Source organism: Cupressus sempervirens, chromosome 8, assembly GCF_028749045.1.
Source record: "Cupressus sempervirens isolate cs-2001-9-10 chromosome 8, ASM2874904v1, whole genome shotgun sequence".
NCBI lineage: Eukaryota > Viridiplantae > Streptophyta > Pinopsida > Cupressales > Cupressaceae > Cupressus > Cupressus sempervirens.
The window spans coordinates 793,917,280-793,938,789 of NC_143125.1; the positions used below are offsets into that span (position 1 = coordinate 793,917,280).

General features: G+C 36.9%; 1 protein-coding gene across 2 annotated transcripts in view; it reads right to left on the reverse strand.

Moving 5' to 3' along the window:
- The window catches only part of LOC149544787 (ascorbate transporter, chloroplastic-like), a 117,261-nt gene that overhangs the window by 58,728 nt on the left and 37,023 nt on the right, over nt 1-21,510 (reverse strand). The window lies entirely within an intron of this gene.

Sequence of the window (21,510 nt, forward strand, 5' to 3'; positions counted from 1 at the left end):
TGCTTGCACAGACTAAATATAAGATGGTTCTACATTTATCCTACGCTAGAGACACAGGTTTCTACTTCTACCCATAAATTATTACTCATTTACCAAAGACAAACAGTATCAGCACTGCATTCTCCACCACATTTTCACTACTAAATCCAAAACCAATATGGATTAATATTGTTGATGTTTGGTAGCTTCAGTCGGATAAAGCTATGGCTATATATAATCATATATGAGATATAAGTTTATTTGAGAGAAATTAATATAATATATATATTGTCAAATTGACAAATAGACATGTCCCATGAAGGCGCATGTCTCTTCTGAGCCTTTGCTCATTATCAATAAAAGGTCGCTGTCATTTGGAAAAAAATACCAAATTCATGGCAGTGCTTAGTACATTTGCAATGATCCTGGAATTCCAACATGGTATCAAAGCTTAGTTGCAATTGTACTACATTTCTCATCTGAAAGAAGTTTCTTCATTTCCACTGCTGACATTGAAGATTGTTGGTTCATAAATTATAATGGTCTTTTGGTCCCAAGACTTCTGCTCAGTTATATCTCTATTTTAGAAAATGTGAACTCGTGGGGAAACATTTCAAAGGATATAGTCACATAGAGACAACTCATAAGAGCCAAACAATTCCTTTTTTATCAAAAGTGTGCTATACTCGAGAGAGTATGAAAGAGCATTCAAATCGTCTATTCTTGATTTCCCGTGATGAATGCGGAAGCCATTATTAGTAAATTTGAATCTTAGAAAGGCAACAAGAAGTCATTTCTTATACCCATGAATAAACATGGTGTTGACTGCACAAATTCACTCATCCCATTCTCTATCGCTTTGTTTCTAAGCTAGTAGAGATTTGTATCAGCCAATATGCTTAAATAGTTTACACTTGAATTATTCTTCTTAGAATACAGAGACAAACCCCAAAAGACACAACGCTTGGGTCGAGGACAATGTTCCCATTTTCAACTTGTAGCTTTATCATTGACATCAATTTTTTACTACAATACTTTGTTTGTTTACTCACAAATTTCCATCCTTCACTAGCACAGAGAGATTTTCTATCTTTGGTAATGATGGGTGCTCTGTCGGTTTTCAGGAAGAAGTTTTATTAATAATGGTTATCTGTAATGTCCCTGATTTCCGAATAGGTTTGAGAGCTATAACCTACAACCATTTGTTAGTACAATATCGAAAATTGTATAAAAAACATATTAACATTAGATTTAAGTAAAAAAAACTAATCTAAACACTACCCAAGCTACCCATCCTAATATTTCGGAAGAAATCCTTTCTCCAATCGCCTAACCCTCTGGTGAGAACTACATCTCAATTAGGTAATTGTCATAGAAAGAGCTTCTCACTTAGGCCTCTTTGGGATCTCTGGTAACACTACTTGGTAGAGATCCCACCTCTACCAAGTCTCTTATCTCTGAGATATGCATATGTTTGACCACTACAATACATATTGTCTCTAAGAGATTCTCTACAAATCTCTTCCTCTGGATTCAATTTTGAATCCGACTTTCAAATTTCAAATGCCCTCTAAACTCAGGGTCTTCTCTACGAGAGACTCGACATCCATAATGAATGTCCTCTGTCCGGGCTCTGCTGGATCTCTCAAAGAGTTATCAATTCTCTTGTGTTTTTCATTCTCAGTATGGAGTATTTTAGTCTTAATTATTATGTATCACATAACTCTAATCTTCTTGGGTCTGCAACCACACCAGTCCCATATGATTCTCTATTTATACTTTACCGTGATATGTTAGTTCCGAAGGTCTCTTCTTATGCTAGCTCTATCACTTCATTGGAGATTGATTTTGTTACTATCTGGCCTTCTATTGCTTGGATTATTATGTCACCTACATTTGCAAAGGACTCAGTTTGTGTCACCGCTAACTGATCATGACTGATGAGTTTGGTTCAGTAATGTTGATGCAGAGACAATATACTTGCTTCTCCAGCTGTATCTGGTCTTACTTTCTTGATTTCTTATGTAACGTGATCATATGGTTGTTATCCATGGGGATTCAAAGATCGAGGTACTTCCTCCTTGGTAAAGGAAAAGTCATAATATCATTCCACTACTTATCGGGTCTGCTATCAATTTACGGCTCTAATATCTATTGGGTTCTGCATTTTATTGATACTCTCGTTGTTGGTGTTATCATCTTCCTTTCTCATGATTGACCAGTCACATGGACTCTCATTTGTCTTCTAAGATATCCTTCTCTGCGATTGTTCTCTCATGGAAGTTATTATATTTGTGAAACGATTGTTCTCCTTTTATCTATCCCTGATGTTTCAGCTTCCTTATTTACAGGTTATTGTTTGATAACTATATGCTTCTCCATGATGTCTGATTCGAAGTCGATTCTACCAATTTGTGCCAGGTGTGTATCTAGTCATGCGCTCAAATAAATCTTTCATCATACCTTTCTGATGATGGTTCATCATACCTTTCTGATGATGGTGTGAGTTTCTCAAGGTGCTGGTATTGTTTTCCAAGTGTTCACAATATTCACATCTTCCTTATTCTCGGTTCTACCCGTGTCGCTTGTCATTCTTCTGGATGTCTTTTCCTGTACATAGGTGCCTTTCGATGCAAATAATTCTTCTGTATGTGCCACTGGAATTATAAATTAATTAATTTTCCTTGTTCGATAATGTTTTAATCCATTCCATCTCTGTTTACCGCATAGGTTAATTAAGAATTGCACATAGATAATGAACACTAGCTCGAACAGCAAAACTCTTCTTATTATTCGCATACGCCAAGATATTACATTAGGTTCTGATATGATGATGATTACAATGATCCCGAAGGGAGATATAAATACTGTCCGAGGAACCTTCCCGAAGGTATCCATCGGCCACATACATGTCAACTACAATAATAGAACCTTCTGGATACATCCCGATACGCGTTGGCCTGACGGCATACATCCCGATACACTGACAGAAACCTCCCAATGCACCGTCGGAACCCTCCCGATACATCGTCAAAAACATCCTAATACACCGTCGGGAACCTCCCGATACATCGTCGGGAACATCCTGATACATCGTCGGGAAGCTCCCGATACACCGTCGGGAACATCTCGATACACCGTTTCCTAACGAAATCATCTCCCCCAAAAAGAAAAGTCATCTCTCGACGATGACACAACAAAAAAACCCACACTATCTACATTATTATAAAACAAAAACAACATGGACTTATACATCATGAACCCAAAGGCTGAGTCTCAGACTGTGACGACCGGCTACGTCGAAGCTGATACACCTGATCTATCTGTATCTGCAAATCAGCTCTAATCTGTCTGCGACAGGGAGCGCACCTGGGGCAGACCCCGTGGTGGCGCTGCCCCTCGACCCTGCTGGGCTAGACCCCCAGTCATTGCGGATATCAGTCGTGAAGTGTGACCAGTTGAGAAGACTTGAAGCTACTGCAGGCATGGATTGTCTGTGTACCAGAGGCACTAGGAGTAGGTGTTGGCCGAGAGTCTGTCTTGGTGGATGCGTAGAGAGCTCGGGAGGAGTTGATCATCCAGTTGAAGGCACTTCAGCGACACTTGGCTCAGTGGACCCAGAGTTAGAAGCAGACCAAGCAGCACGGGTGGCTATCAAGGTTAGCTAAGCAGACAGTTTTTGTTTAGTCGTCGGGAGACGACTTGTTTTTTTGGGGGGATGATGTCGTCAGGAAATAATGTATCGGGATGTTCCTGACGGGGTATCGAGAGGTTCCCGACAGTGTATCAGGAGCTTCCTGAGGGGGTATTGGGAGGTTCCCGACAGTGTATCGGGAGGTTTCTGTCAATGTATCAGGATGTATGCCGTTAGGCCGACGTGTATCGGGATATATCCAGAAGGTTCTATTATTGTAATTGACATGTTGTATGTGGCCGATGAATACCTTCGAGAAGGTTCCTCGGACAGTATTTATATCTCCCTTTGGGATCATTGTAATCATCATCATATCAGGACCTAATGTAATATCTTGGCGTATGCAAATAATAAGAAGAGCTCTGCTATTCGAGTTCGTGTTCATTATCTGTGTGGATTTCTTAATTAACCTATGCGGTAAACAATCTCCTCCTCCAAATAAGGCAATTAATTATATACTTCAATGTTCAATAATCTTCTTCGCCCTAGTAATCCCTCCTCTATATTAAATGTATGGTCGTGACTTTTGGCTTATGTTGTATATTTTTAGATTATAGCTAGTTTATATCATATAACATTTTACTTATTCGAATAAGATGTTTGTATTCTTAATGATTTACATTTGATATTTATTATTATATTATAATATAATAATATATTATAATATTTAATTATTCAAATAAAATTGTTCTTTATTTATTTAGGGAATATCTTTATTTATTATTTATCTCTCAAATCTTTCTTTATAATTACTTAAAATTATTTGTTTTTACCCTATATCAAGATAGGGACATCACATTGTCTGAACGCAACTATAGGATGAGGAGGGTCTTCAAAAATGGTGCACGTTGTTTACCGTACAAGGTAAAGGAATACTTAACGCATGTAGTATAGCACAATACAACATAGAACAGATACTTTGTTCATATATGCACTCAATGCTTACAATCCGAATACAATGATTACAACCATTACAATGATGATTACAATTCCATTCCGGATGGTGTACATATACCTTTCCGAAGGGGTGACTCAACCATCACACGCCCGTTCGGATACTATTCTACCCGTCGGCTACAATATAGAATTTACCAACAACATCATCCCCCCAAAAGAAAAGTCGTCTCCGGACGACAGTTACAAAATATCCGAGACAGATTAACAAAATAGAATATTAACTGACTAATTGTAACAAAATAGATCTGTTTCCGTCACATCACATTCACATTTCTCCCGTGCCTGCACTAAACTAGTCTCCACAACACGTTGCATCTGTAACCTCCGCTAACACAATATTGTCACCTTAGCCAATCTAACCTTGATAGCCACCTGTGCTGCCTTCTCTGCTTCCAACTCCTGGGTACACTGAGCCAAGTGTCACTCTACTGCCTCCAACTAGATGACCAGCTCCTCCTGAGCTCTCTATGCATCCACCAAGACAGCCTCACGTCAAACACCTACTCCGAGTGCCTCAAAGCGTAGCATCCCTCTCGAAAGGCTTGCACTAGTGCTCTCTCCACCTTTGACGTAGACACTTCATGCCTGCAATGGCTCCAGGTCTAATCAACTGGTTGCACTTCTCACGACTGATAACTGCACTGACTAGGGGCCTAGGGGGCATCGCCCCCAGCAGGGTCGAGGGGCAGCACCCCTGCCGCCAAGACCAAATGTTTACCGTACAGGGTAAAAGAATACTTAACGCATGTAGTATAGCACGATACAACACAAAACAGATACTTTATTCGTATATGCACTCAATGCTTACAATCCGAATACAATGATTACAACCATTACAATGATGATTACAATTCCATTCCGGATGGTGTACATATACCTTTCCGAAGAGGTGACTCAACCGTCACGAGCCCATTCGGATACTATTCTACCCATCGGCTACAATATAGAATTTACCGACAACACACGTTTCAATTTTAGTTCGCAAGATTATTTTTCTCATGGTCTTGGGATTGCTTTATACAAATGGATTAGTTGTTCAAGGCTCAAGCAAAGCAGTTGAGTGAGGATTTTTAAAGAGATTCATGTTGTAATGTTGAGAGAATTGTGTGAAATGTGCTGACACAGAAACTGAAAGAGAAGCCTACTTCAACCCCAGGAGTTCTTCACTTGTTCTTCCAAGATTGTTTGAGTTAAGGAAACTTTGAGGAAGTCATTCAATCATGTGAGAAAAGTTCCATGACAGCACACACGTGGCATCCAATGGCAACTGAAACTGGTAATGAAGAGGTTATATTTAGTAATCCTAAGTCAAACAAAGATGTGACATCAAAGAAAGAGGAGACCGTTTGGGAAGTCATCAAGTCTACGAAGGATTGGTGATAAATGCTAACATGGATACCCTTAAAATGTGAAATCAACACGGAAGGAACGTCGAGATTATTAGAAATAAAAATCATAAATGAAAGAAAGAGGAAGCCACCCTTGTTTAATCTACCTGGTAAATTCATGTTCATATTGCTTGAAGTGGCACATAAACACTCGCCTTCTACAGCTTGTACTCCAATGAATATCTTGAAAGGCATACGTGTTGTACGAAATAGGGGTCCACCCCAAATTAATATAGTATAGTTGTACAGGCCAGTTGACCACTGGGCTCATGGGTTGATAGCCAACAATAGAGAAGAATATGGTATAATGCTTACATATTTTATTTATTTTTAGGATAATAATAAGAACAATTAGTGTAAATATAATTAAAGGATGATTTATAATTACTATTGAAAGGATGATTTTGATAATCTAATTAAAATATATATAGATGGTATATATGTATATATGCTCAAAGTATGTATTTAAATTAGATATTTCTTTGTATTACACTAGAATGATCTTATATCATTATGCAGAATTATTTATTATCCTCGAGAATTATGCTAATCTCTCTCTTATTATTCTTATTTTTATATAAGAGCTATGTGCCTTGATCTTTTCCTCTGAGAATGTTATTACAGGAAAAAGAGGGAGATTGAGAGGGAGACTGGCATTTAATTAAAGGCAACCTTGAAAGAGAGGGAGCAAATAGAGAATATGATTCATTCAATTTTCACGTGGTCACGATCATATTAATTCAGAGGGAATAAAACATGTTGAGATGGATTCTCTAGTGATCAATAACTTGTAGCAGTCAAGAGGATCTTTATTCACGAATATATCACGTGACTATGCAATTTTAATGGGCTTACCCCCTGTGTACATCATGAGGAAGTGACGACTTCCGAGTGATGTCACTTGTATTTGCAGAAGTTATTGAAAGGTGACGATCATGTCGTTGGTAAAATTGTGTATCAGCCGACGGGTCCCTTCGGGAAGGTTATTGTTACGTAGCCGACGGGCTCTTCGATAATTGTCATATAGCCGACAGACCCCTTCGGGAAGGTTCTTCGGAAAGTATATATACAACCTTTTGGGTCATTGTAATCATCATCATGAGCATAATGTAATGTCTTTGGCATATGCGAATAATAAAAGGAGTATTGTTGTTCTTGTCTATTGTCTCTGTATGCATTAATCCTGTTAATGTTATAATTCTATCGGATAAATTATATTTTATATATATGAGATATATAATATATGACAATGTTATATATGGAATAATTAACTTATATTAAGAGTGATATATATATATATATATATATATATATTTCATTATTATATATTGAGAGTATATTATTGTGTTATAACTATAACTAATGTAAGTTAATATATTAAAGAGACATGTCTCTTCAAGAGGCATACCTCTTTATATCATATATATATTCATTGGAAAAGTAACTTAAAAAAACACATAAAATTTCACAAGTGCTATTACAAGTTACAAATCCTATTTTCACTAACATGGTATCAAAGCAGGCGACTCCCAGGCCTGCTAAAATCATAGAAGATAATGTAAGATAAAGGAAGGATATTTGCATATATATAACTCTCATGGCTACCTTATACGCCTACAGTGAGGGCTTTTAGAGAACAAATGTGCTACTGGCATCGATTGTAAACTACCATGATGGTTGACTTTTCCTTCAACATTATTCATATCAATTGTTTTCTGCAATCTTAGAAGGAATTATAATATCAGAGAGTTCAGATGAAGCAGTTTGAATATCCAGCTGTATTAAAAGGGCTTGAATGAGACGCGCTAGATTGGAGGTGTCTTCTGGAAAATGTTGAGGAAATGCCTACGCTTATAGTTGGGAAGTGACTGCATACATCTTGAATGTCGATAGGGAGGCAACGCTTCAATGTCATAGAGATGAGTTTGTTGCAACCAATATCCCTACGATATCATAGTTTGCACCGTCAAATGTCTACAATCCTTCGTTACAATGTTAGATGTATGAGATAAATGAAAATGTTTGGGAAATACATGGTATATGAGACCTGGCCATACAATGTTACGTGCATCGATTTATAAATTAAAGTGTGTCAACTGCCACGCGAATACTGTTGTGTTGATCCAGAACCCAAATATCCATGGAAGGAAATTTAAAGCTTTAAAGCTAGTGCCCAATTGGAAGTCTTGTAATGGAACAATGGTTGCCAACATATAGAAGGGAGCACACGAACATATACCATATACAGCGAGTTAATTTGAAGGCAAGGATGAGTATAATGGTCGGTGTGACAAGGAGCGATGATGTAAAGGACCAACAATCGTAAATTTAGATGACAATCAAAGAACAATTATGTAGCAGAGATCCACTCAAAGATATTCATCTCTGCTAAGGTTTGAAAGTCCTTGTGAGATTTTGCCATCGGGAGTTAAGCACAAATTCATGCTGTGATAAAAAGAAATTAATTAAAATGAAAAGAAGTATGATATGTAATGATGAAACTAAAATAAGTATTATTAAAAAGGATACACTCATTCCCTGAAAAGTGCAGTATGGTATCAGATCTGGTATTAAACATTGTCCATGTCAGCCAGTGCCAAATCTGTTTAGAAGATATCAATATGAAGAAGATATTACTTAGCAATATTGACTTAGCAATCGATGTAGATATTCAAGACCTGACTCAGCAAGGGTTGAATAAGGAATCCGCCAATCATACCAGGATTGTGAATTGATGATGGTTACCAATAATGGAGATGTTGTGCCTAGGGATGGGATTTTCCTAACAAGTATCTGCACTTGGTCAAGTGGACCAGCATGCTAATCCCTATTTTTGTGACTTAAAATCGCATTGTCACATTCATTGATGAGATGAGCACTACCATTATTATCATAAAGACCAAGAGGTTTATCATTCCAATTTTGTAGCTTCCTTGGGTGCACAACGACATTGGAGAGCACTTGGGCCTTGACTGCATGACATAGACCTTAACTATCGACATGCAATAAAGATAAGTATTAGGAAAAAGAGGGAGTAGATATGATTCAGTTAAACTTTGGTGAATCCAACCATATAATATGCAATGTTGTTGGCGTACTTATATGTTCAATAATATAAGAGTGGGTATCCAACATTGTAAGGGGGTATGATAACCGATGTTCTATTCCCATTTGAACCATTCTTATAGAGGAGCAGAAAAGATGTAGTCAAATTGTTTAATTCTTACATGGAGGCATTTCTTGATTTGATGCATATGGACCTTCATTGGAGCAACTTATATTATTATTGCAGATAAGTATTTATTATCCTTAGGTATTGCATGTATCTACTCATTGTAGTCTATCTCTTATTTTGTATTTCTATAATTACTATAAAGAGCTATTTGCCTTGATCTTTTCCTTTGTCTCTGAAGATGTTCTTGCAGGAAAAGAAGATTGGTACATTAGGTATGCTACCAAATATTGTGCCGACTCAATCTTATGATAGTAGCTCCAAACAAGTTGTGATTTAGGATTCACGAATCATCTGATGATTAGGTTGGATAATGTGAGTTTCTTGAAGCAAATATCCTTGATGAGTGAAATTATGAGAGGGAGTCTGATAGTTCATTAGAGGCAACCTTGGAAAAAGAGGAGCAGAAAATAAAAATGCTTAAATCAAACTTTTGATGATATTGGTTCAGAAGGAGTAGACCTTGTTGATGGATTCAACACTAGTCAGAAACTATAATAGCTAAAAGACTATGATTCATGGGATAAAGTCTCATGTATGTAGGCTGGAAGGCTTTATGCTATCAGGATACCCATTGAACTAGGGAAGCATGACATGACTTTCTACCAAGAGATTAGAAGGATGATAACAGACTCAGAGGAAGTCTGATACTTCATCGGAGAGAACCTTGTGCTAAGAGGTTAGAAAAGTTGATATCAAACTTAGAGGGAGAAACCTTATTCTCTGATATGCTTATGGTGAATGTTGTGACAACACCACATGATAGTATTCATGAAGACTTCATGTGAACTTTTGATGTCATACATGTATGAGCCTGTCCCTTGTGTACATCATGAAGAAGTGACGACTTCGAAACGATTATCACTTGTATTAGGAGAAGTTGTTGTAAAGTGACGTCCTTACAATAACTTGTAGCATGATTCATTTTTGTGAAATTGTTTCATGTAAAGGCTTTATCTTATAAATCAACAACTAGGCGGTTGATATCATTAATTTGATTATCTACAAGTTGCTTGTATAGATATATTTTTCGGTACATGGTGTATATCTTGCCTTGATATTCTGATAGGCCATTACCACATTGAGTACTTGGTGGATATCATTTAGTTGGTGTTCCGATAGGCCATTACTCAGAGTATTTGGTGAATGTCATTTGATTGATATTCTGATAGGCCAATGCTCATGTTACCAAATATGATATCAAATAGTAATTGGTGAATATCATATGTTGATATTCTAATAGACCAATACTTACATGATATCATATTCTAGAAATCTTCTGATCAAAGATTTCTTATATGTATTATTTTTGAAATATTACCTATGGTGTAATATTTATGTGTTTTATCCTTCTTCATTAAGAGGGAGTGTTAATGTTATAATTCTATTGGATAAATTATATTTTATATATATGAGATATATAATATATGACAATGTTATTTATGGAATAATTAACTTATATTACGAGCGATATATATATATATATATATATATATATATATATATATATATATATATATTTCATTATTATATATTGAGAGTATATTATTGTGTTATAACTATAACTAATGTAAGTTAATATATTAAAGAGACATGTCTCTTCAAGAGGCATGCCTCTTTATATCATATATATATTCATTGGAATAGTAACTTAAAAAAACACATAAAATTTCACAAGTGCTATTACAAGTTACAGATCCTATTTTCACTAACAAATCCATTTACCCTTACGGTAAACATTTGGCGTCGTTGCCTGATGGACCTGGAACGAAGGTAGAGGAATGCAGACTAATGCCAAATCAGCTTAACAAGGATAGAAATAAGCTAAAGGGAAAAGATGGAATACGCACCACATTTGAAAATTTAATTTTGATACAACGGGCCGAACGCAGACGAAGGTTTCAACAAATTGCCGACGAACACCGAAGCACTGAAGAATTGTTGGAAGAGACTCGACAGCAAGAGACATCTTTCGAGGAGAACAGTGTGGGAGAGGAGGAAGGGGAGGACGACGACGAAGAGGTTGAGATTGTCACAGCCAACCCCTTATTATTCCTGTGCCCTGCTTTATCCACCACTTCTTGTCTAGTCCCAACGGGTCTACACATGGCTCATATACCAAGGTTTGGACAAACACGGTGGCCGATAGTGATAATAGCAGTACCTTAGCAGGCGGTTACAGTAGCAGCACGGGGTAAGGCCTTCCCCAGTCCGACCAGCGGTTGGATTTGCCGTAGGGTTTACCCGAGTGGCAGCACCTGTCAGCCGAGAGAGTATGCTAGCTCCTGTTGAAGCACTTCCGATAGTAGAAACCGTGGCACCTACGGAAACACAACCTGCAGCAGAAACTAGTGCACCTATAGTAGAGTGTACCGGAGGCAGTAGAGAGTGTACCCGAGGCAAGGGAAGAGACTGCCATGGAGGTACCTAACTCTCCAATACCAGAGATAGCAGAGAGCCAAAGTGCGTTGGGTGTGCACTTGGATGTAGTAGGGTCAAATGTTGTAGTTATGGTGGATGTAGCAGTTTTGGCATCACTCGAGCGTGATAGGAAGACTAGAGCACAGAGGTTGAGTACTTGAGTACACGGTTCCACTGTACTCCAGTCCCTCGGATGGCCAGCATACAAACACCTATGCAAGATGAAATTCCAGAGGGAGGTACTTAGCAGGAACAGGTAGCGGAGCCAATTCAGGATGAGGGACCGTTGCATAGTGTTTTTTAGCGTATGGCAGAAGCAGTAGAGGCATCTATGGGTGTGCAGCAAGAACATTCAATAGCACAGGAGACAGGGATGAGAGAGGCATTTCTTGCTGATGTAGCGTCTCGGGATCGCCAAGTGTTAGCTTCGACGAAGACTCAAGCATTGGACTTAGTCATGAACGAGCTCGAGATAGTTATATCTTTTATGAGATTGGGATGCCCAACTACCTTTACTGTCTGCTTTGAGGAGTGAGGATAGCCAAATGTGGAGACTGTAGAGATGCGGCAGGATTGGGCTACGACGAGGGATCCCAGTAAGGAGAGCCGAGTAGAGGCTTCGATTCATGAGGTAGTGAAAATATACAGGGAGGCGTATTACACTCTTCAAAGGAGTCAGGCGGATCAGGTGGCAGCTGAGAGAGCTCAGGAGGAGTCAATTGCCAGGTTAGCTTCAAAAAGGGCAGCCTGGGAATCTGAGAGGGCGGCCTGGAACTCCGAGAGGGCGGCCCTGTTGGACAGACAAAGTCAGCTAGAGAAGTTAGCAGCAAAAAAGGAGACAAAGTCAGCTAGAGAAGTTAGCAGCAGAAAAGGAGTAGTTGGTAGCTGAAAAGGAGCAAGTGGCAGTAGCAAAGGAAAAAGAATTAGGGGAAATTGCAAACATGATGCAGTCAGCTCTAGAGCTTCAGATGGAGGCAGAAGCAGAATTGAAGCTTAGGAAAGAACAAGTCTACAAGCTGCGGGCAGAGCTAAACAAGTTGAGAGCGCGGATGACCACTACGCTAGGGACCCATCCTATTGTTTAATATTTATGTATTGATGTACTTGGGTTATTTGTTATTTTGAGTTTTGTTGTATTGTCATTCAGAGACGACTTTTCTTTTTGGGGGGGATGATGTCGTCGATAAAATTGTGTATCAGCCAATGGGTCCCTTCGAGAAGGTTCTTATTATGTAGCCAACGAGCCCTTCAGTAATTGTCATATAGCCGACGGACCCCTTCGGGAAGGTTCTTCGGAAACTATATATAGACTCTTGTGGGTCATTGTAGTCATCATCATGAGCATAATGTAATTTCTTCGACATATGCGAATAATAAAAGGAGTATTGTTGTTCTTGTCTATTGTCTCTGTATGCATTAATCCATTTACCCTTACGGTAAACAAATCTTACAATAACTTAATTTTTTATTGTGATGGATATCTTATGATGTCTATGTAGATCATGATAGATTATACCTTGCATGGTGGATGTTTATATGGTAAGCATTATGAGAATGCGTATGCACATACCTTATAAACATTTTTTTAGTATATTGTGAATGTTATGCAAATTAATGTTCTAGAGGCTACTACACAAAGTACGTGGTGAATATCATACAGCTTGATGTTCTGGAGGTCATTACTCATAGTACTTGGCGAATATCTTGCATTTCATTCTAGAGGCCATTACTCAAAAAGTATTTGGTGAATATCGTATGTTGATATTCTGGAGACTAATACTCAACTGTAATATCAAAATGGTGAATATCATATGTTGATGTTATGCAGATCATTACCTTATTGAGTACATGGTGAATATCAAGTGTTCATATTCTAGAGACCATTACTCGAAGTATTTGGTGAATATCATATGTTGATATTCTGAAGGCCAATACTTATGATATAAAAATAGTGGAAATTTTCTGTTCAAAGATTCCCTTAATGTGTTATTCCTAAAAATTGGGAGTGGTGTAATATCATTTTTGTGTTTATCCCAGAGTAACGTGAATCACCGCGATTTAGGCGATTTGGGCGATTCGGCAATCCAACTAAGGCCGAGTGATTCATGGTGAGTCAGTGAATCAGCTAGCCAATTTTTGGGTCAAAAATTGCCAAAATCGCGATTCATAGCGATTCACTAAAAATCTCCCATAATCACTTGAAACTGACTCAAAAAATCGGCAAATATTTCATTATAGAGATTTCATTACTTGACAAATATTTACCAAATCTGGACAATCTCATTGACGAATTTGCATCGAATACTTAGTATGGATGCACGATTGTATCTCGTCTTATATCATGTTTGAATTCATGAGAGAATTGAGTTAAAATGACAAGCATAATTTCCCATCAAATTTATGTAATATTATTAAAGCACCCGATTTAGCTAAAGAAGCTATGTCGATTCATGAAGAATATCAAAATGCAATTTCCTTTCAACATAAACCAATCCTACATTTTCTAGGATTGACGCATAGGAGCTTCATTTTTCTCAGAAAACCCTAATTTTTAACTAAAAATCGCAACATTAGGAAGCCTAATATTGAGAGCTTGTGAATACGGGAAATCGCAAGGGTAAGATTGGAGGATGCCGGAAGTTGCGAAATGGTAAGTAAAAATGGTGAGTAATGTTTTAATATATATAATATTTTATTCTTTATCATTTTATTTATTTATTTCTTTAGGAGATTAAAAATGATGAAAAACATTCTTGTTCCTCATTTATACTTTCATACATGTTTAAAAAGGTAAAATACATTTGATCTTTATTAAAAAATTTAAAATCGAATATATTTTCAAGTAAGAGATTAATATTAACTTGGAGATATTTAAATATCTTTCACAATGTTATGAAAATTTATAAATATTGACAACATTTATAATTCTATAATCTATATATCTATTTCATGACTCATTATGATCCTATGATTTTTATTTACTTAAGCTACAACTTACATTTTATGTATGTGATGGATTTATCAATTAGGTTTCTTATTTATATATGTTAACTTCTAGTTGATGATGTTATAGTGTTTTTTAGTTATATTCAGTAAAGGGTGCATGAAACAAGTTTTAAATCGTTAAAATCTTTAAATTTCAAGGGTTTTTTCACTTTGCCGATTCATAATGACGATTTAGGCAATTCACAATTCGAGTAAGCCTTGCCGATTCTAATCTAATTCCGATTTTGGTTCTTTGGTTTATCCTCCCTAGCTAAGAGGAAGTGTTGATGTTTGATAGCTTCAGTCAGATAAAACTATGGATATATATAATTATATATTAGATATAATTACATATGAGATATAAGTTTATTTGAGAGAAATATATATATATATATATATATATATATATATAAAGATAAAAATTGTCAAATTAACGAATAGACATACCCCATGAAGGGACATGTCTCTTTTTAGCCTTTGCTCATTATAAATAAAGGGTCGGGAAAACACATACCAAATAAATGGCAGTGCTTAGTACATTTGCAGTGATCCTAGAATTCCAACAAATATTAATCATGCTAATTATTCAAATAAATGCACATGATAAAATTTTTGGCACTCATAAAACTGACCTATGCCCATTAATAGAACCACCCATTTTTCACTTTTAGGCATTATGTTCCTGGTTCATGTGACATACACCCACCAGATCCAATATAACAGATTAGACTGCCATCAGGTTTTTAAGAGTTCCAAAAAATGTACAAAGATATTACTAACAGGTCATGTCAAACAAGTTAGCAGAAGCAGCTGCCCCTTGATTTTATGCAAGATAGTTGCTAGGTTGTGACAGCAGAGAGTGATATGTTGTTATTGTACATACCCATGACTGGAAAATGTAACTAATAAGACATGTTGTGCATCCATGCAATGTGCTTACTTGTATCTAGTCTTGAGTTATTGATAGGTTGGCAAGTTCCCTTCGATCGAATCATTATGATCAACCATCATACAAATACCACCCTGATTTTTATTTGTAAAGTTGTATTGTTCTATTCATAATTCTCAGTCCACAACTTTATCGATTGTCTTATGCAACTTACACCAGAATTCAGTTGGATATCATGTATATTACTAAAGGTATTCTTGACAACATCTTGTGTCTCTTATACCATGTTTTGCTCATTCATGTATATGATGACTACATATAACTTCTGGTCAATAGTTTCTTTGTTCATATGTGATCAATCTTCTGTTTATGGCATTATGTTTTAAACTTCTGGTACTATTTTACAAGATAGATACAATTTTGGAGTTGATATTTTGCTCCCTTATCACATTTATGAAATCCGTATTGTGCCATTGTCACCACTAATACTTGTCAAACCTCTTGATAATATCTCATTCAGAATGACAAAGAAAAAAGTATAAAAAACAGGAAATAAACAAATTGATAGATTTGGAATATGAAAGAGAAAAGGAAAAAGCTAAATAGTAACAAGCTTGTTGGATATTTCTAGTTTACAAAGAAGGCACAAATACTGCTCATACTCCAATCAATGCAAAAGAGATCACTCTCATCATTGATGATGATGTTTCAGCTGAAGCAAACACTATAGTAGTCTATGTGAAAGGGGAAGTATTACAAGCCAACTAATATACAGATAAGCAGTTGCAATGTCATAAGAAAAATAACAGAGATTAACAGTAGAAGTGTGATTTAATTAAAAATATGCACTTCGAAGTGCCATAGATGTTTCAAATAGAAAATGTAAGTTAAAATGTAAAATTCATTCACTATTACAAAACAAAGAGTGTATGCCAAGCACCATAATTAACAAAATTGGACTCAACAATCCACAAATTTACAAATTAGAAAAACTCAAAACATGAAAATATTTTAATTTTTAAAAGCCATAAATTTTACACAAAATAGAGTTATAAAATGTATCAAATGAGTTTGGCGAGAAATTGGGAAAAATGCTCCTAGCAAACTCAAGGGTAACAGCCCTCGCAAGGGTCTTAAGACAGCACCCCTCATGCATTCCCTATCATGGTACATGGTACAGTTAAGCAGAAAAGCCTCTGCCACCAGCCTAAATGAAGACCTTTGAGATTGCACAAAAACTTCATGGACATGTCATTATCATAATTTTGAAAACACAAAAAAACATGAATTTTCACTCGAATTTGCACAAGACTACTGAAATACCGGAAAGCCTTTATTTTAGTGTTTACACAAAAATTTTGGCCCTTTTTTTACTAACTACATTTACATCAAGCAATTTTTCACACAATCTTGCCAAGTCTCAATGAGTAATTACTCAGTTCCGCTGCCCCAATTCACTGAAAATGCAGTCAACATAGACTTGCAAGTTTTCCCTATGAGTACTTGGCTACCAAAGGGACTCACAAGTATTAAATGACTCACTGAATTTTTTTATTATTGAAGGAACAATATTTAGCAAAAGAAATCTAAGGAGGTGCTGCTGAGAACAATTAGGAGCATTATTTAAGCAAGGGATTCCATGAATTTTGAAATTCTATTACTTTTAAGTAGAAATAAGGTTATTTAGCTGAGAAATTATACCAAGTATATGGTAATACAAATTAGAGCATTAAAAATTGTTGTGTCAGCTGCCACATACACATAAGTTGGAGGAAAATTTCAGCCACTCCTTCCAAATAGCTTCATAAATTTGCATATATGCATGTAGTGCTCCAATTTTGTATGAAAAGATTCATTTAACCTTGTAGCTCATTTAATTTTGACACTGTAGGACTACCCTCAAAGTAAAAATAGAAGCACAAGCCCCTCCATAGTACGACATCCTAATTATGCTATTGAAGGAGGATCACCGAAGTTCATTGGTGACGGGAAAGAAGATCTTGTGAGATACTACACTGTCGGACCTGCGAAACTATCTGAACGCAGTAGTTGGGATTCTTGTATCAAAGGGAGTCACAAAGTCTCGGATCTCACCACCTAGATCTGCGCCAAAGGAGGTTGAGGTAATGCAGATTCCTGAGACAGAGGTCAGCGAACCACATGAGCCACAGGTCAAATTAGAGGTGGTAGGGTTGGATGATATGGTGACCGTAGATGTTGCATTCTTGGCTAACTTGGTGACGGATAGTTTTGTGGGTGTAGCTAAGCCGGAAGGGAAGAATTTTGCAGAATGGTACCTAGCAGAGACGTCTAGTGGTGGGGCATGTGAGTACCTATTTGATGCAACAATTCTAGATCACACCAATCTCTCGACGGTCTTCTATTTAGTCACCTATGAGAGAAGAATCTCCTTTAGAGGTCATGGAGTAGGATGGTACTGGAGGAGGAGAGGTAGTGACACCTATTGTAGTAGTTGATGCATTGAAGGGAGGATATCATACAAGAGAGATGGAGAAAGCTATGGTACTTGTAGTACAAGAGGAGCCAACCATTGAGTTGTGAAAAGACACACTTGATGAAGATGTGGAGGCATACTTAGCAGATGTAATAGCTAGAGGTCGTTAGGTTGTGGTCTTTGCACAGGCTAGAGCCTTGAAGGATGTCGTTAGAGAGATGAGACGTATTGTCATTCATGCAAGTCGTATGTCCCACTACCTTCAGCACTTGTTTTGAGGCACGTGGATGGTCAACTCCAAGGATGCTCCCTCAGCCCCCTACATCTTCATCTTCATCTTAGTTTGTATTCTCTTACGTATATAGTGCAAAACATTGTCTTCATTATGTTTGTTGTCATCGAGAGATGACATTTTTTTTTGGGAGGGTAGGGGTTGATGTTGTCAAGTAAATTATGTTTCGAGAATAATTATTTGTATGTTAGGAAGTGATGCAGGCAAAAAGCGAATAACTAGGGCCAAAGGCTCACCCAACTATCCAAACCACCCTGCAAGAGTTAACACAACGGAAACAAACAAAAAGAACAACAACCAAAGGAGGAAGAAGAGTGAATTACTTTTATTGATTCATCAAAATATCTTCATATATGCCCAGCTGTAAGGCCTTCTGGGTTACAGCTAATTACAAATACATTCACATTCAAAGATCCAACTGCAAATTCGCACTTTCAGTTCTACTCTCTAATCTTCTTCCCAGATGCTTGCCTAACTCTAAGCCTAAACACTCTCTATATACTTGCCAAAATGGCTTACAAATTATTCTAGAACATTACATAAGAGGAAGGCCGACCCAACAACATTCTGGACGCATCCCAAGAAAATATCTTAACATAAATGTCGCGAACAAAATAAATCCCGCAAGTCGGCTCGTAGAAATCACGTTCAAATGCTGACGCTCGGCGTACACTAGGTAACTCGGCAAATGAAGAGTCGCTTGGCGTACACTAGGTAACTCGGTTAATGAAGAGTCACTTGGCATACACTAGGTAACTCGGCGAATGAAGAATCACTTGGCGTACACTGGGTAACTCAATTAATGAAGAGTCACTTGGCGAACACTGGGTAACTAGGTTAACGAAGAGTCACTTGGAAAACACTGGGTAACTCGGTTAATGAAGAGTCACTTGGCGTACACTAGGTAACTCGGTTAATGAAGAGTCACTTGGCGAACACTTGGGTAACTCGGTTAATGAAGCGTCACTTGGCGAACACTAGGTAACTCGGTTAATGAAGAGTCACTTGACGAACACTGGGTAACTCGGTTAATGAAGAGTCACTTGGCGAACACTGGGTAATTCGATTAATGAAGAGTCACTTGGCGAACACTGGGTAACTAGGTTAATGAAGAGTCACTTGGTGAACACTGGGTGATAATGAAGAGTCACTTGGTGAACACTGGGTGACTAGGTTAATGAAGAGTCACTTGGCGAAAACTAAGTGACTAGGTTAATGAAGAGTCACTTGGCGAACACTGGGTGACTAGGTTAATGAAGAGTCACTTGGCGAACACTAAATAACTAGGTTAATGAAGAGTCACTTGGCGAGCACTGGGTAACTAGGTTAATGAAGAGTGAACAAAATGAGTAGGATAACAAGGCAACCCACGATGCTCCTGCATAAGGAAGTGTTAGTTACTAAAGGCATTATGTCGCAATAGTTGAGTCGCAACCCTTTGGGCAATATGTGTATGCTTGTCATGAACGAGAAAATATAACATCATATCATTCATGTTGTGCCTAGTCTCAGTTAACTATGATGAGATGTACTAAAGAGAAACACTAATGGAATAACAAATTGGTTTCCTAAAACATTGTGTTGCATTTACTTCTGTGTTATGCTTTCCCATTACTTCTATAGCATGTATTGAAACTAGTTTTCCCATGACGGTAAACATATACCATTTCAATAAATCAAGCAAACCGAAAATGGAGCGACTAATCCAACCAAAAAGGGATACATCTTACAAAATCAAGCACATTAGTGCAGAAATGTAATATATCATAAGTTCCTGGTTCAAGTTCGATTTGAAATTCAAGTTTGAAGAAACGGTTCATAGGAACAAAAACATTTTAGAAAGGGATTTGGGTTCATTCGTACTAAAGCATGTAAAAATTATAAACAATTATCTACATATGCATTTATGAAAGAAGCATGAGTTAAAATTAGAAAATCACATAGTATCATAAAATCATATGATTTAGACAACCAAAACATCATAAACTTTAAAACATTTAATCATAGCATCGTGAATCATGCTCATACCATCATATACTTCAAGTTCAATATCAAAGATTGAAAACATTAAATTAAATCATAACAGAAAGTCCATGTATACCATCGTATACTTCAAGTTCAACATCAAAGATTTAAAACAATAAAATTAAATCATGACAGCAAGTTCGAGTATCATTGTTTCAAGTTCAACCAATGGATGAAGAAATTATTTATCAAGAAAAAATAACCTAGTTGCACACCATAAATGAGAATTAGAAGCCCACTTAAGCCTTTCATTTCCACTTTTTAGGATTAAGGATGTCAAAATTTTATAAAATTTGCAAAGAAAATGTCACTTAAATGATGTCCACAAGTCCTAGTTTGTCAAAGTTTGTGCTTGGTTCGACATGTTTGGGCATGGTTCGCCCAGGTTCAACCTAACAGTTAGCAAGTTCGAACTGGGTCCTTGATTTTCAAACCCTACCAGGACCAGCAGGTGAACTGGACAAGGACTAGGTACCTGCTCGTACCCAAGCATGGTTTGAAGGGGTTAGGGGCATAATAGGGTAACTAAGAGTATATCCATGCACATCAAGTTCTTCACTAATTATGCCCTAAATAGACACAATTAAGCCTTAAAGGACTCATTATATGGTTGAATACTAAACTGTAAGCACCCTTGGATTAAACCTAGCCAATCTCTTATCTATAAGAAAGAACATTTTTCCATTGATGATATATCTTACACTAGGGAAGCTCCATATATGTTTATAAACAAATATTCATCTCCCTTCCACAACTATTTTTCAAGGATGATCCCACCTATTCTTTCTTCTAGGTCAACCTTTCCTCCTTTTACAAGAAGAAAATGTTCCAATTGACACACTCTATATTGCTTTGTTTCTTAAACCCTCTTCTTATCTAATTACATGTAAATACACTTGACTCTAATATATATTTCTAAAATCCATCATTCTTTTCTGTAAATCTCTGTCATTATTTGTCATAGTCACTTGGAGTCATGGAGACTTGGAGGTCACCAACACTGGTACAGCTACTAGTACGATAATTTTTCAAAATAGGTGAAGTGGGTACTTGGAGACAGAAAATTTTCTTTTTTATGTAATTTAATAATTTCCAAGAAAGATCATAACATAGAGCTTTGAAATCAGAAAACAAGAACAATAGAAAGTTTTAGGTATGAACAATTAAAATCTAAAACCATTGAATCAAAACAT